Raw genomic sequence first — 14284 nt, forward strand, 5'->3', positions numbered from 1 at the left:
AATAATAAGCATTAGCTCTTGTGCTATGTTTAGTCAACTATTAACTTCAAGGGGTGGCTAGAACTTGGACTTGTATAGCACCTTAGCAAAATGACATTATATTTGTAGAGAAGCAATAAGATGTGGATGATAAGAGCTACTTAGTCACTCTTTGTTCTAAAAAAATCCTCCTATCATCTGCAGGTTCATATAGGGCTAAAGGTTCTCTTCAATGAACAACTCCTGACTTTCTCAGTGGCAAGGGAAGGGGGAGGGACATCTTTATAAATATATGCCCTGCTTTTAGGTATGTATACAGAAGGCAGCCATCTTTTTTATGGGTTTGTTTCTTTTCCATTGCCAAACAATCCTTATGGTGGACATAGAGGTGGTATTTTATGACATATTCTGCTAGCCTTGGCTGATCTGTCTAGACAGAGGTGGCTCTGGGGCCACGAAGCCCCGGGTCTGTTCAGCAAAGGCTGACCTTCCTTCAAGTGGATGCAGCTCTTTGCACTTGGTAAGTGACAGGCAGATTGCTCATGTATTTTCTTGAGCATGGTGGTAGGGCCTGTGCATACACATGAAAAATATGAGTAGATTGCAATCTAGTAGCAATAGGCTACTGCCTGCCCTACCATGCCATAGTAAGATCACTGGGCTAGAATTCTAGTTCCTTGTTCCCTAGGAGTCCCACAGATAATTCAATGCCTTGATTTGGAATTTACAATCTGGTTTACAATCTGAGCTGTTGTCCTTTCCCCTCCCCTTTTCAGGTGATCATCGCAAGTAATGCTAATAAAATTGGGCCAGAAAGAGTACACGGATTGAGGCATTTGCCTTGGATTCTGTCTGCAATGGTCAATGTCCAAGGGGTTCCCTGAGCACTGCTATGTTTCATTCCTCATAGAGCCAGGAAGATCCCCTGGGCACTACTGGAATAGCTGACTTCACACTTCATGTGTTACTGGAATCTAAAACCCACCTATTCAGTGGCTACACTGAATGAGTTTCTTAGAAATAATTAAATTGAACTTTCCTTCTGCCTTTTTAAGTCAGATAGATTTGAATCCTCTCTCCTAAAATGACATGAGTTTGAACAGAAAATTATGACTAAAATGTAAAAAAGAATCACAGCTGGAGAGATAGATGGGGCAGGGTGCTTCCCTTGCACATGGTCAACCTTGATTCCATCCCCAGCACCACATAATCCCAATATCCCTGGAAAAAAAGTTCTGATTATTCTTTGGTATAGCTCAAAACTTTAAAAAAATTCAAAAGTAAAAAGAATAATTAGTTTTTTCATAGTCTTATCATTTCTGGATAGCTTTGCTTTATATTGGAAATTAAAGGTAAGAATTGAGGTAAGAGAGGAAAAGAACAAGTGACACCAGATTTCTAAAATAATGTGTGTGTGGACCAACAAGATGAGTATGGGAAAAGGAGTCTGGGCAGGACAGTGAGCAAGCAGTTCAAGAGAGCAAATTCAGGGCATCACAACTGAAAATTACGTGCTACACTACTAGAGCATCTCTCAAGCCTCTGAAGCTGTGTTCTTGAGATTTTAACAGGACTCTGACATTAAAAATGGAAAGGACATGAGATTCTCTCCTTTCCCACACCCACCAAAAATAAATAATGCACATACTTAGAAAGAGTTCTGAGAGAAGGAGATCTGTTCATTGGCCTTTGAATATCTTGCATGCATTCCTCACATGAAATCATATCAGAGTAGCCCCAAAGTCATGCTGACTGGCTCTGAGCCCATCCAGCTGGTCTACAGACTTCTGGTCTTGCAGTTGTGCCAAGAGTGGACTGTGACTGCTACAAGGACTATGAGGAGGGACTTTGGTTTGAGTTTGGGACTGTACCCAACTGTGCTAAAAGAGGCTATTCCCAGCTCAATGCTTGGGGGGTCACTTTTGGCTGTACACAGGGAACTATGTGGTGCTGGGAATTTGAACCTATGCCTTCTGCATGTAAATGTGCTTCAACCCTTTGAGCTTTCTCTCTGGCACCTTTGGGCATGGAGTTAATTTTTTAAATTTTTTGGTCTATATCTATAATTTTTTGGTTCCTATCTCTGTACTCAGGAATCACTCCTGGTGGACTCTGGGAACCATGTGGGATTCTGGGTATCAAACCCAGGTTAGCTGTGTGCAAATCAAGTGCCCTACATACTGTTTTATTGCTCTAGTCCCTGGGAAAGGACTTTAAAACTCTGAAATCAGGCACTTGCTCTCCTGGAAAACTACTCTCTTTTGAACATCTCTCTCTCTCTATCTCACTTCAATAAAAAAAAAAAGAACTGAAATAATTCAGAACAGATTAAACTTCATGAATTTTTCCAAACTCTTTAATAACTTCTTTAAATATTTTGTTTGTATGCTTGTTTTTGGAGTGATAGCATGCATTTGTGTGTCATATGTATGCATGTATGTATGTTGAAGGTAGGTCTGGAAGTTAATAGACCGATTTGTAAAACTTTGAGCCTCACATTTGTTTTGATATGCTTGACAGTTCTGATGGCAAAAATCTAGTCCAGCTTTGAAGCAGATTTCAGACTACTGTTGTACCTCTGAACTCAGGAATACTTTATGTGAACTTTATATTTCTGTGTGAACATACATAACACTTGTGCTTGTGTGGGTCTTCACCTTCACCTTTTCTCAAGACATATCCAGACATGTAGGACATGTAGGAACATGCCTCACCATTACAAAATGTAAGGCTGTGCTATAGCACAGAAAATAGGGTGTTTTCTTTGCTCACACCTAAGTTGGATTTTATATCCAGCATCCCATGATCACCTGAGCCTGCCAGGAATAATTTTTAAGCACAAGCAGGAGTAACCTTGAATGCCACTGGTTGACACAAAAACATCAACAAAAATTTAAGGCTGAACTTTGTCTTGTATGTGGATGATCTGGGTACAATTCCTGGCACCAAGTATAGTTTTCTGAACACAACCAGGAGTGTTCACTAAGCTCAGAGCCAGGAATAAGTCCTGAATACTGCAATGTATGGTCCCTTCACCACCACCCCCAAATACTAACAATATATACTTTGATTTTTTTAATTTGAAAACCTCCTTTTACTTTTCTAGATGTTTTGTTTCTGTTAAAAAATCAGATTTCTAGGTCAGTGTGAGATAACATGTGCTTATTTTGTGAGTTAGGATCTAAGCATGGCATGACGAATGAGACCTGAAATAGTGATCTGAAATGGTTTGTATCATATTCATGTTCAAGGCATCAGAATGCAAGAAGAGGAAGAAAAACAATACCTCTAATATTAGTCAGAATATCAGTTAAAGCAGTGTTTTTCTTCAAAGGCCATATAACTTCATGTGGGTGCCCCCAGAATCATCCAGAAGGGCCATCGGTAAAATAGAACATAAATGATGGATCACAGCATGACATGGTTCAACCAGGAGGCTAAAAAGAGACACAAGAAGAAAACAAAGTTAGAAGAGAACCATGGTTGAAACAAGACTGAGAAATGCTGGCTAGAGGATGGCTGGTCCCTGGCCAAAAGTTCTGGAGTTGAACATCTTTGAGGAAAGGGAGATGAAAATGAGGCATGGCAAGCTGTCTCTATCCAGTTTACCTTTGAGATCATTGTCTATTTGTCATATTCTGAACCCAGAGCACCAAATGTACTTATTAAGAAGCTAGACCCATCATCTGATGTTAATTGCAAATGGCTCCCATGATAATAGATTTGTTTTGACTGTTTGCCAGCAGCTGTCTGTGGTACTTATGAGAAATACAAGGGTTGTATTTGCACTGAACCAGAAAATTAACACAGGACCAGCAAATGATCCCTGCGCTGGACCCTAGAGCTGTAGGAGACTAATGTCACATATTTACTCTCTTTAGTAGTAATTCATAGAAAGATTCCTATTAAGTCTGATTTTATCATAGGTAAACCTGAGAAAGATGTGCTCCCCACCCCACCCCCAGTGATTCATCCTACTTGCCTCCAAGCAAGGATTTAAATGTGGGTGGGGTAGAATGAGGTGAAGGCTTTACATGTAATGGAAATATCTCTGAATAGTGAAAAGGACAATTGGACTGATTTTTGGTTGTTTCTAGTTTTGGATTTGGGAGTTTGTTTATTTGTTGGGGGGGCACATTCAGCAATGTTCAGGGCTTACTCCTGACTCTGCATTCAGGAATCATTCCAGGTGGTGCTCTGGGAACCATATGTGGCGCTGGTGATTGAACTCAGGTTGGCCACATTCAAGGCAAGCACCCTACTCTGTTCTATCTCTTCAGCCTTTCTCCCCGCCCTGTTGGATTAGATGACCAATTAACTTTTAGAACTCTTGGGTGAAAATGCAGGCAATATGTGATCATATTCAGAGGGTAAGGTGAGAAATGGATTGGTTAGAGTTCATTTTCTCCCTGTTCTGAACTCATTTATATGACTGTTAGCAGTTTTATCAGACTATATATATGATGTGTTTTGCTTTGCCATTGGAAGTAACCATCTCTTTGGTTAGTCTATGAGATCTTGAAAATCAAATGTGAATATGAAACTTTTATGTTCTTGAAAGCCTCAGGCACATGCCTGATTCAAAGAGACAGTAGATAATATGTTGATTGCTGAATTGAAACATGCATGGCGATCTGTTAGCTTTTTCTTTTTAACTAAATAAAAAATTAATTTTGCTGTTTTATATCCAAACAGTTTACCCATAACATAAACATTACTCTCCTCAATTTATCCTTTGGTTGTTGAGGTGGAAGGTGACTGAATGGACTGTACCTTTTTCTAGGTTGTTCTAAATGCATACCAGATTAGAACAACAGAAATGGTAACGGGAAGGGTTTTTGTTGTTGTTGTTGTTTTGGTTTTTGGTTTTTGGGTCACACCTGGCAGCGCTCAGGGGTTACTCCTGGCTCTATGCTCAAAAATTTCTCCTGGCAGGCTTGGGGGACCATATGGAATGCTGGGATTTGAACCATTGACCTTCTGCATGCAAGGCAAACACCTTACCTCCATGCTATCTCTCCAGCCCCGGGAAGTTTTTAATTCCTTCTCTTATTGCTATGTATCATTCTGACAGGAGAAGAAAAGGATAATTTTTAAGCCTAGAAAGTTTTTTGCTGATAAATGATAAATTTATTGCTGATAAATGATTGCTGGAGAAATTTAAATGAGAGCAAACGAAGGGCCCCAGTCTAGGTCTCCTGATTTTCCTTCCCTTGTTCAGCCCACTTGTGGGTGGTGCTATAGGCTTTTGATTCAGGTTCCAGCTCCTCCCTTGCTTGTCTGTACCGGTGGGTGAGTCATGGCCACCTCACGGACCTTTCTTTTTCCAATTGTAAAAGAGGGATGCATTGCCACCAGATGATGTCTTAAAGTGGCTCCTGTTTCTGGAATGGAAGATCCTTTGAAACTCAAGGCAACATTGCAAATACTGGGCTCTTGGCACAACTAACTAGTCCTCCCCCCTTTCCTCAACCTTCTTTCCTGCTGAGGTAAGTGATGGGGAGTGGGTTCCTTTTTATTATTTTCTTCTTCAGCGTTTAGTTTCTTTTATGTATGTCTGGCCTTGTAAATGTGATGAATAAATGCTATAATTATAGCTTTTTATTTGACAGCTCTGTAATTTAATTGTAATTCATTCTGAGCATCTTTTAAAGACAATGATGTGTATTGATGATGCAGCTGCTCCAATCTCAGGAATTTTTGGAATCATAGTTACAGCAACTAAGAGACCTTCCAAGCTATTCAGTCCCAAATATATGGATATACTGTGTAGTGGGTGTTTTGTGTGCACTTAACAATGTCTATGACAATTTTCTGGTTTCGCCATAGTGAAAGTACAATATTTAAAGAGAAGCATCACTTAAAATTGGCCTTTGCATGAATATGTTAATGACTCAGAAGTGGAAAAATCCTTACATTTGGTATTTTCTATAGTAAGCTAGGGCATATACCTTCTATTTGTAATCCATCTATTACTGAAGTTGAGTTTTGTTTGCATTGGCTGCTGATTATGAGAGGCCCATTGTTGATGAGGTGTATTCATTTCCTAGGCTACCATGACAGAGTACCATAGCCAGATTTAGTTAAACAATAGAAACATTATCTCACAGTTATGGAGGCCTGAATTCTAAAATCAAGGCATTTGACAGGGTTGATTCCTTTCAAGGACAGTGAGGAAAATTTTGTTTCTTCTCGTCCAATGTCTGAGAGCTTCAGGTGTTTCTTGGCTCAAACTTGGTCTTCTCCCAAGTCCTCACATTGCCTTCCCTCTATGCATGACTCTAATCAAATTTCCTCTTCTTTTAAAGACATCAGTCACTTTGGATTAGGGCCCACCTTCATGACCTCATTTTAATTTGATTACCTCTATAGATGTCCTGTCTCCAAATAATATCACACATTGTGAGGCACTGAGATGGTCATGGGGATTAGTACTCCAATATAGTTTTTCTGAGGGGACACAGTTCTACCCATAGCAATTGTCTCTTTCTAGTGACTGAAGATTATTTGTACTCTATATCTTCTGATGGTTGTTGAAAGTCTCTCACAAGAATTATTTATTTTGTAATACCAGTCTTCCTTTCATTGATTTTGGGGGTTGCTATAATGCAGAGAAGTTCAATCTTTCATTTTTTTCTCATAATTTAGCTAAGTAGTTGTGGTTGAATCTGGTCTCTCTTTTGACCTTCACTGCCTTGAATAATGTTTATGAAAGACAAAGTGTTAGGAAAGAATTGTTAATAGCAGGTGACTTAAGAACTTTCTTGCTGCTGAAAGATTTGAAGATGAATGTATCATATGAATGAGTTTCCTGAATCCTCTCTTCTCTTCCCCTCTACCTTCTACCTCACATTATTTCCTGTTGCAAGAGTGTAAATAGAAACCAGAAAAATATTCTTGCTATCAGAGAATTCTTTTATCTGAGAATTTTAGTGAGCCCAGACCTCAGTTTTTTATAAAACAGAAATTTGGAAGGTTAAGGAAATAAATTGGAAGAAACAAATTGGTGTGACAGCAGTAAAAATGAATAGGAAAATCAACTCTGGTTAATGCTTTGCAGTTAACTGAAGTCATCCTGGACGGATAAATTCATTTCTCTGTTTATTAACTATACAGTGTGAAGTGTTGAACCATGAAGGGATCTCTCAGATACCTTCCAGCTTAAAGTCCTGTGGTTCCAAGGCAACAACTACTAGGAGAAACAGTTAGATTATAACTTGAGTCAACATTCAATGGTTGCATTTTGTGTTTAAACAATGTTAGGGAATAGAAACAAAATCATCTCTGAAAACATAAGCGGTTGTTTGATATACTGACTACAAGGAGGCAAAGTGAGGGGAAATTTACTTGTAAGAAATATAAAAAGGGAGTCCCAAAAAGTTATGTTTGAGTTATAGAAAAGAAGTAAAAGCACTCAGAAACCCAACTGTAGGTGCGATGAACAGACAATGGTTAGTGATTGCTGTCCTTAGCAATTTCATTGATTGCCAACAAAACTGTATCTTTGTGGTTTTTCAAGTATATGTACTTGCCCACAAACTTACTATTTTAAAAATGCAAGTAAGAAGTCATAAGATTGATGGTTTCTTTTGCTTTCTAGGAGGTTGTCTCAAGGAGAGAACTAGGATTTGTGATATCTAATCATTTTGATCTCCTCCTAAGCAAGTTCTTTGAGTTTCTTTCTGTTCCATAAAAGGTCAGAAGACATGGTGCAAGTCAGTATATGCCTAGGGAATCAGCATTTATTTTAAAGGCATAGGTACCCTTCAGGAGCCCACTGAGTCAGGGCACAGGATCTCTGCAGCTCTTGGAGTGCTGTGTGAAGAAGACAGGATGTTGATTTTAAGGACCATCTAGAATGAAGATAGATTCATTTCAATACATTCATTTAAGTGAACTTCAGTTTTACTTTTGTAATCCTACTTTTTTTTTTTTTTTTTTTGGTTTTTGGGCCACACCCGGTGACGCTCAGGGGTTACTCCTGGCTATGCGCTCAGAAGTCGCTCCTGGCTTGGGGGACCATATGGGATACCAGGGGATCGAACCGCGGTCCATCCAAGGCTAGCGCAGGCAAGGCAGGCACCTTACCTCTAGCGCCACCGCCTGGCCCCGTAATCCTACTTTTGATGGCCATCTGTAACTTCATTTTTAAGACCTTTGGTGAGGAGTTCAGTTGACTATAAAGCATAATAATTCATGATCAGGACAAATATAGCTATGGGACACTCTGACGTGCTTTAGGTTTGAATAGAGAAAGTCAGTCTAGTGGAAATTATGTTTACAGATGTTCTACTCAAGGGAACAGCAGGAGGCTTCCTAAAGACCATCTAGGTGGTATTGAAGGATGAGTCAAAGATAAAAAGCTTATTAGATGGAGAAGTGAAAGGAAGTTCCATGTCTTGGACTTTCAAGATCCCATTCAATTCCTAACATGGTTCAGCATTCATTATCATTCATAACCAATCTTAATTCATTTTTTCCAAAAGAATTGCCCCTTCATTTATCACTACAAATCCTAAAATCCAACACTTTTTAGTTTGTTGTTCATTTTGGGGCCACACTTGGTGGCTCAGGGTTTACTCCTGACTGCACCCAGAGATCACTCCTGGTGGGCTCAGGGAACCATATGAGATGTTGGGATTGAACCTGGGTCAGTCACATGCAAGGCATGTGCTTTACCCACTGTACTATTTGCTTCTGACCAAACCCTAATATTCTGGATCACTGGCTGAATTAAGAACCCTGAAGCACTTCTTTCTTCTTGATCCATGGTTATCTTTTGAATCTAAAAAAATCCATTACCAATTAAAAATTATGTTAAAGAAAAAAATGTGAAAGGAGTATAAAAAGAGAAAGATAAAGAGAGAGGGAAAGAGAATGGGAAAGAGAAAAAGAGGGAGAGAGGATGAGAAGGAAGGAAGAAAGAACCCAGAATAAAAAAGAAAGACAACAGTAATGATTGCATTCAAAGCGCCAGTCAAAATTTCTGAAGAAGGAAACAGCAACTAAGGGATAGTAAGCACTGAGCAAGGTGATATGGCTTTGGGTATCTTTGAATCCAGACATTCCTCTCTCCATGTTTATTTTTCGTTTTTGATTTCTTCTTTTCCTTAACAGCATATCTTCTAAAGTCTCCCATGGTCTGAATTTTGCTGAATTGCATCCTCTTGTGTAACATATTTATTCTTCTTTCCTCTACTTTCTGTACCTTGGCAGTTGGATTCAAACATTGTAAGATTTAGATTAGTTGTTTCTTTTTCAATCAGAATGGCATCATAGATGGAGTATTTTTCAGTCAAAATTTCAGGTTGTCTTATTTCTATGTGGCTTCCAGAAATTTTATGATTTAATTTTTAGCATTTTAATTTTTGCTCTTCTTGGAGTTTATATTAGTACCCAGTATGAACATAGCACCCAATTTATCTTTTTTCCAATTGATTCTTAAACTATTCCACCAACATTTACTGTGTTGTCCTCTTACATGTTGATTTAAGGTGCCATTTTTTAGGACTGGTAAGGTACTTCAAAGAACTTCAAAGGGCTTTGCTTGAGTGAGACCTAGATTTGTTCCCTGGCACTTTATGGTTTATCCAGCTCCTGGGCACTGCTGGATGAAGGAGGAGAGGGAGATTAAGTTTTTGTCATATACTGTATTAAATCCCCAAATGTATTGGGCTCTATCTTCCATGTTCAAGGCTTACTCCTGCTTTAGTACCAGGGATCACTCCTGGTGATGCTAAGGGATCAACTACGATCAGTGCATGCAAAGCAAGATCCTTGCTTGTACTATCTGTAGTTCCTATAGTACTTACTATCAGACACACATGACTTCTAAGTTAATTAATTCAAGGAGCTTATTTTCTAGATGTTAGGATTTCCAATTTAAAACAATGGTCTCTCTCTATTTCTCTCTCTCTATTTCTCTCTCTTTTTTTGATTTTTGGGCCACATTCATCGTGCTCAGCGATTACTCCTGGCTCTGCACTCAGAAATCGTTCCTGGCAGGCTCTGGGGACCATATGGGGTGCCGGGAATCGAACCCGGATCGGCAGTGTGCAAGGTAAGCACTTTACCTGCTGTGTTATCGCTCCGGCCTCTCTTTTTGTTTGGTCGTGTCTGTCCTTTAGAAATGTATGAGCATTTTCTTCATACATTTCCTTCACATCGGGGCCGGGAAGGTGCCGCTAGAGGTAAGGTGCCTGCCTTGCAAGCGCTAGCCAAGGAAGGACAACGGTTCAATCCCCCGGTGTCCCATATGGTCCCCCCAGGCCAGGGGCGATTTCTGAGCGCTTAGCCAGGAGTAACTCCTGAGCGTCAAAGGGGTGTGGCCCAAATAACCAAAAAATAAATAAATAAAACAAAACATTTCCTTTACATCTAATTAAATTCAGTAATAAATATTTAACTGTTTTGACTTATAATAGAGGTCTTTTTGAGGTGCTCCTGGCTTTCTGCTGGAAGGGGGTCACTACCAGTATTGCTCAGGATCAAAGTAATTGCTTTAACCCTGTATTTTCACTCTGGTCCTATATCTTCTTTTGTTGGTGAAAACTGTTGATTTATACTCCAGATTTTTATTTGCCAGTTTAATCTTACCAGATTCCCTTTAATTTTTGTGATTTCAGTAGATTTTCTTGGGATTTTTTTCATCATGTCCTGACAAATCTTGGTGTCTAATCTAATTTAGTCTAGCCTTTTGTTCATCTTGTTTCTTTCTATTATGTTAAGAACTATGCGTTGCACTTGCTTAGTCCTAGTTCCATTATTTTTATTTTAGTTGCTAGTGCTTTTTCACTACCTATTTGTTTTTGGCATAAATCTAGCTTTTCCAGAAGTACCTGGCAGTAAGTAGCATACCTGCTCTTTCGTTCTGGATCTGGAATCAAGTGTAAACACTTAGTATCAGATCTACAAGGGTTGGGTGTCAGGATAAAAACCTTAGCCAGTCCCTAGTCTAACCTCAAGTGTGTCACACCCCCTCATTCTTGGAAGGTGCTAAGTAATGAGTTCTTTATTTGTGATCTTTTTGGAACTTTGCAATTAAAAAATAAAATAATATAAAGACATCTTGCTTGAATGATTTTGCATATCTTTCTCTTTGGGATTTTTTCTTTTTTTCTCACTTTAATTTTCCTCTAATTTCCACCCCACCCCCATCCTTTTTTTGCTCTTTTTCATTTTCTTTCTCTATCTTCGAAAGAATCGTTCCCCCACCCCCACCTTGAGGTTCCCTCCCACCCTGGTATGTTTTGTTTTTTTTTTTTATTACAGTTGAGTTTGAATCTTGTTTTGGTGAAATTTTTTTAGTTATTTATTTAAGTTTTTAGCCTCACCTGGCAATGCTAAGAGTAATTCCTGGTTCTATGCTTAGGAGTGATCATTGGTGGTGCACAGAGAGACTATATATGGTGCCAGAAGTTCTAACTGGCACCTAACTGAAATTCTAACTCTCCATATACAAGGCAAATAGCTTACTTCTTGCTGCGCCTTTCTAGCCTCATAATAATTTTTGTTGTTGTTATCTTGGAAAACCACACCCAATTGTACTCAGCATTTACTCCTGGTTCTGTGGTTCTGTGTCATTCCAGGTGGTATTCAGGGCATCATATATGATGCCAGGATTCAAACTGGGGTTGGCCATGTACAAGATAAGTTCCTTAACTACTGTGCTCTCACTGACTCAGTTAGGTTTTTAAAAGGAAAAAAAAATATTTAGGCTGAAATTACCACAATTTATATGCTAGAAATATTTTGGACTTTCTGTTAGTTCATTATCATGAAACTGACAAGATTCATAACTTAATTCTAATTACTTTGTTTTGTTTGTGGCCACACCCAGCAGTGTTCAGGGTTATGCCTGGCTCTGTACTCAAGAATTACTCCTGGCATTGCTCGGGCAACCATGTGGATTCTGGGGGTTGAACCCAGATCAGTCACGTGCAAGGCAAACACCCGGCCCACTGTGCTATTGTTCTGGCCCCTGGCAAGATTTTTTTTTTAAGAAAGGGAAAGATCGGGACCGGGTAGGTGGCGCTGGAGGTAAGGTGTCTGCCTTGCAAGCTCTAGCCAAGGAAGGACCGCGGTTCGATCCCCCGGCGTCCCATATAGTCCCCCCAAGCCAGGGGCGATTTCTGAGCACATAGCCAGGAGTAACCCCTGAGCGTCAAAAGAGGTGTGGCCCAAAAACCAAAAAAGAAAAAAAAAAAAAAAGAAAGGGAAAGATCACATCTACATCTATCTAAAGCCCTCTTGGGCCTTTCAAGATCAGGACTGGAGATTGCAGGGGTTAGATCTTGCATGTAGCTAACCCTGGATTGGGTCTCCAAAAACACAAGCACAAGACTGAGTGACTCCTAAGCACAGGCAGGAATTAAAGCCCCTCAATACTGCTAGGTCTGGCCCATATCCCCTCCCTACTTCCTCCCTACCTCCCCCAACAAAAAATACTTCAAAGTCAGACAAAACATTGGTTAAGAAATTATAATACGGGCTAGAGAGATAGCATGGAGGTAAGACATTTGCCTTGCATGCAGAAGGAAGTGGTTCAAATCCCAGCATCCCATATGGTCCCCTGTGCCTGCCAGGAGTGATTTCTGAGCATAGAGCCAGGAGTAACCCCTGAGCACTGCTGGGTGTGACCCAAAAACCAAATAACTAAATAGATAAATAAAAAATTAAAAAAGAAATTATAATATAAAGAAGGCTTCACTTTAAACCTAAATGCCTTTGTTTGAAACCACATCTTAAAGCTCTTGTCTTTTGGCAAAATATGGAATTGTAAGAAGCAAGTTGTCATCCTGCTCATAAACTTCATCTATTTAGATTCTGTCCTGTGTCATCCAAAAATGATAATGTGTGAATAAAGTCAAAAAAGCAAAGCAGCAAAATACTGTGCGCTCTCTCTCTGTCTCTCTCTGTCTCTCTGTCTCTGTCTCTGTCTCTCTGTCTCTGTCTCTGTCTCTGTCTCTCTCTCTCTCTCTCTCTCTCTCTCTCTCTCTCTCTCTCTCTCTGTCATACCTCACTTTAGATGAATGAGGAGTCTTTCTTGCCATACCTCATTTTAGATGAAAAGATGGAGCTTGCTCTTGAAATCACTTGTTTCATAAGGGAAGCTGCTGGGTCCTCATGATCTTTGAACTGAAGATTATGACTGACAAATGGAGGCATCATGTTAATATTTGGCGCTTTGGTGGAGGAAACAGACCCAGCAACTAGGTTTAGAATTTTGTGCCTGGGGCCAGAGAATATCATGGAGGTAGGGCATTTGCCTTGCATGAAGAAGGATGGTGGTTTGAATCCTGGCATCCCATATGGTCACCGAGTCTGCCAGGAGCAATTTCTGAGCATAGAGCCAGGAGTAACCCCTGAGCACTGCTGGGTGTGACCCAAAAACCAAAACCAAAACCAAAACAAAACAACAAAAAAAGAATGTTTGTGCCTCCCAACCTCAAATTCCTAGTGTGATTGTTGGAGTTGGAAGTTGGGGCCACTGGGGTTTGGGATGGGGGGTGAGGGGTTGTGACCAGGCCATGAGAGTGAATCTTCAATAATGGTATAAGAAAGAGACTCTGAGTTGCTTTGATTATTACCTTCATGTGAATGACATGACAGGAATTCTGCCATTCAGAAAAGGACATTCACCTACTGTGCCAGCACCACCATATAAGGTTTCTGGCCCCAAGAGCTATGAGACTGAGAAATATAAGTTCTGTTGTTTAAGAACATCTTTTGCCATACAACCTCATAAGACTTTAACACAGGAGGCCAGGGAGATTGCACAGCTGTAGGGTGTTTGCATTGCAAATGGCTGACCCAGGACCAACGGTGATTCGAATCCCGGCATCCCACTTGGTCCATCGTGCCTGCCAGGAGCCATTTCTGAGCACAGAGCCAGTAGTAACTCCTGAGTGCCACTGTGCCACTATGACACAGACCTTTCCAGTACCTAGAAAAACAATTTTTCCTTTTGGATCTAGAATTTTTTTCCCCAGAATTGGGGGTTGAATCCAGAGCTTCACCATTACAAGTCAAGTATCACATTCCTTACCAAGATTTAGGAACTTTGCCAGGGGGTTGATTCTTGACTAAGATTGCTTTCTAGGCCACTGCAGGAGTTATAAAATATCTGTTCTCAGTTATTTTGTGTAGATTCAGTGAATGTGATTCCTTGATGACCTTTGGAGAGATTTGGACCTCACCCTACAGTATTCTGGGCTATTTTTGGCTCTGTGCTCATGAATGATCTCTGGTGGCTCTAGGAGATTTCTACGGGATCCTAGGAATTGAATTAGGGTCAACTGTGTGC

General features: G+C 40.0%; 1 protein-coding gene across 3 annotated transcripts in view; it reads left to right on the plus strand.

Annotated features, from left to right (window-relative positions):
- CRACD (capping protein inhibiting regulator of actin dynamics) overlaps nucleotides 1-14284 on the plus strand; it is a 257979-nt gene that overhangs the window by 144262 nt on the left and 99433 nt on the right. The window contains exon 1 of one of the 3 annotated variants that reach the window (XM_049789932.1): nucleotides 5282-5468. The exons of the other annotated variants lie outside the window; for them this stretch is intronic. The gene's annotated coding sequence lies outside the window, so the exon portion shown is untranslated. Of the gene's footprint in view, nucleotides 1-5281; nucleotides 5469-14284 lie in introns of those variants that run through there. 3 annotated transcript variants of the gene reach the window in all.

This window comes from Suncus etruscus, chromosome 16 (assembly GCF_024139225.1).
Source record: "Suncus etruscus isolate mSunEtr1 chromosome 16, mSunEtr1.pri.cur, whole genome shotgun sequence".
NCBI classification, from domain to species: Eukaryota; Metazoa; Chordata; class Mammalia; order Eulipotyphla; family Soricidae; genus Suncus; species Suncus etruscus.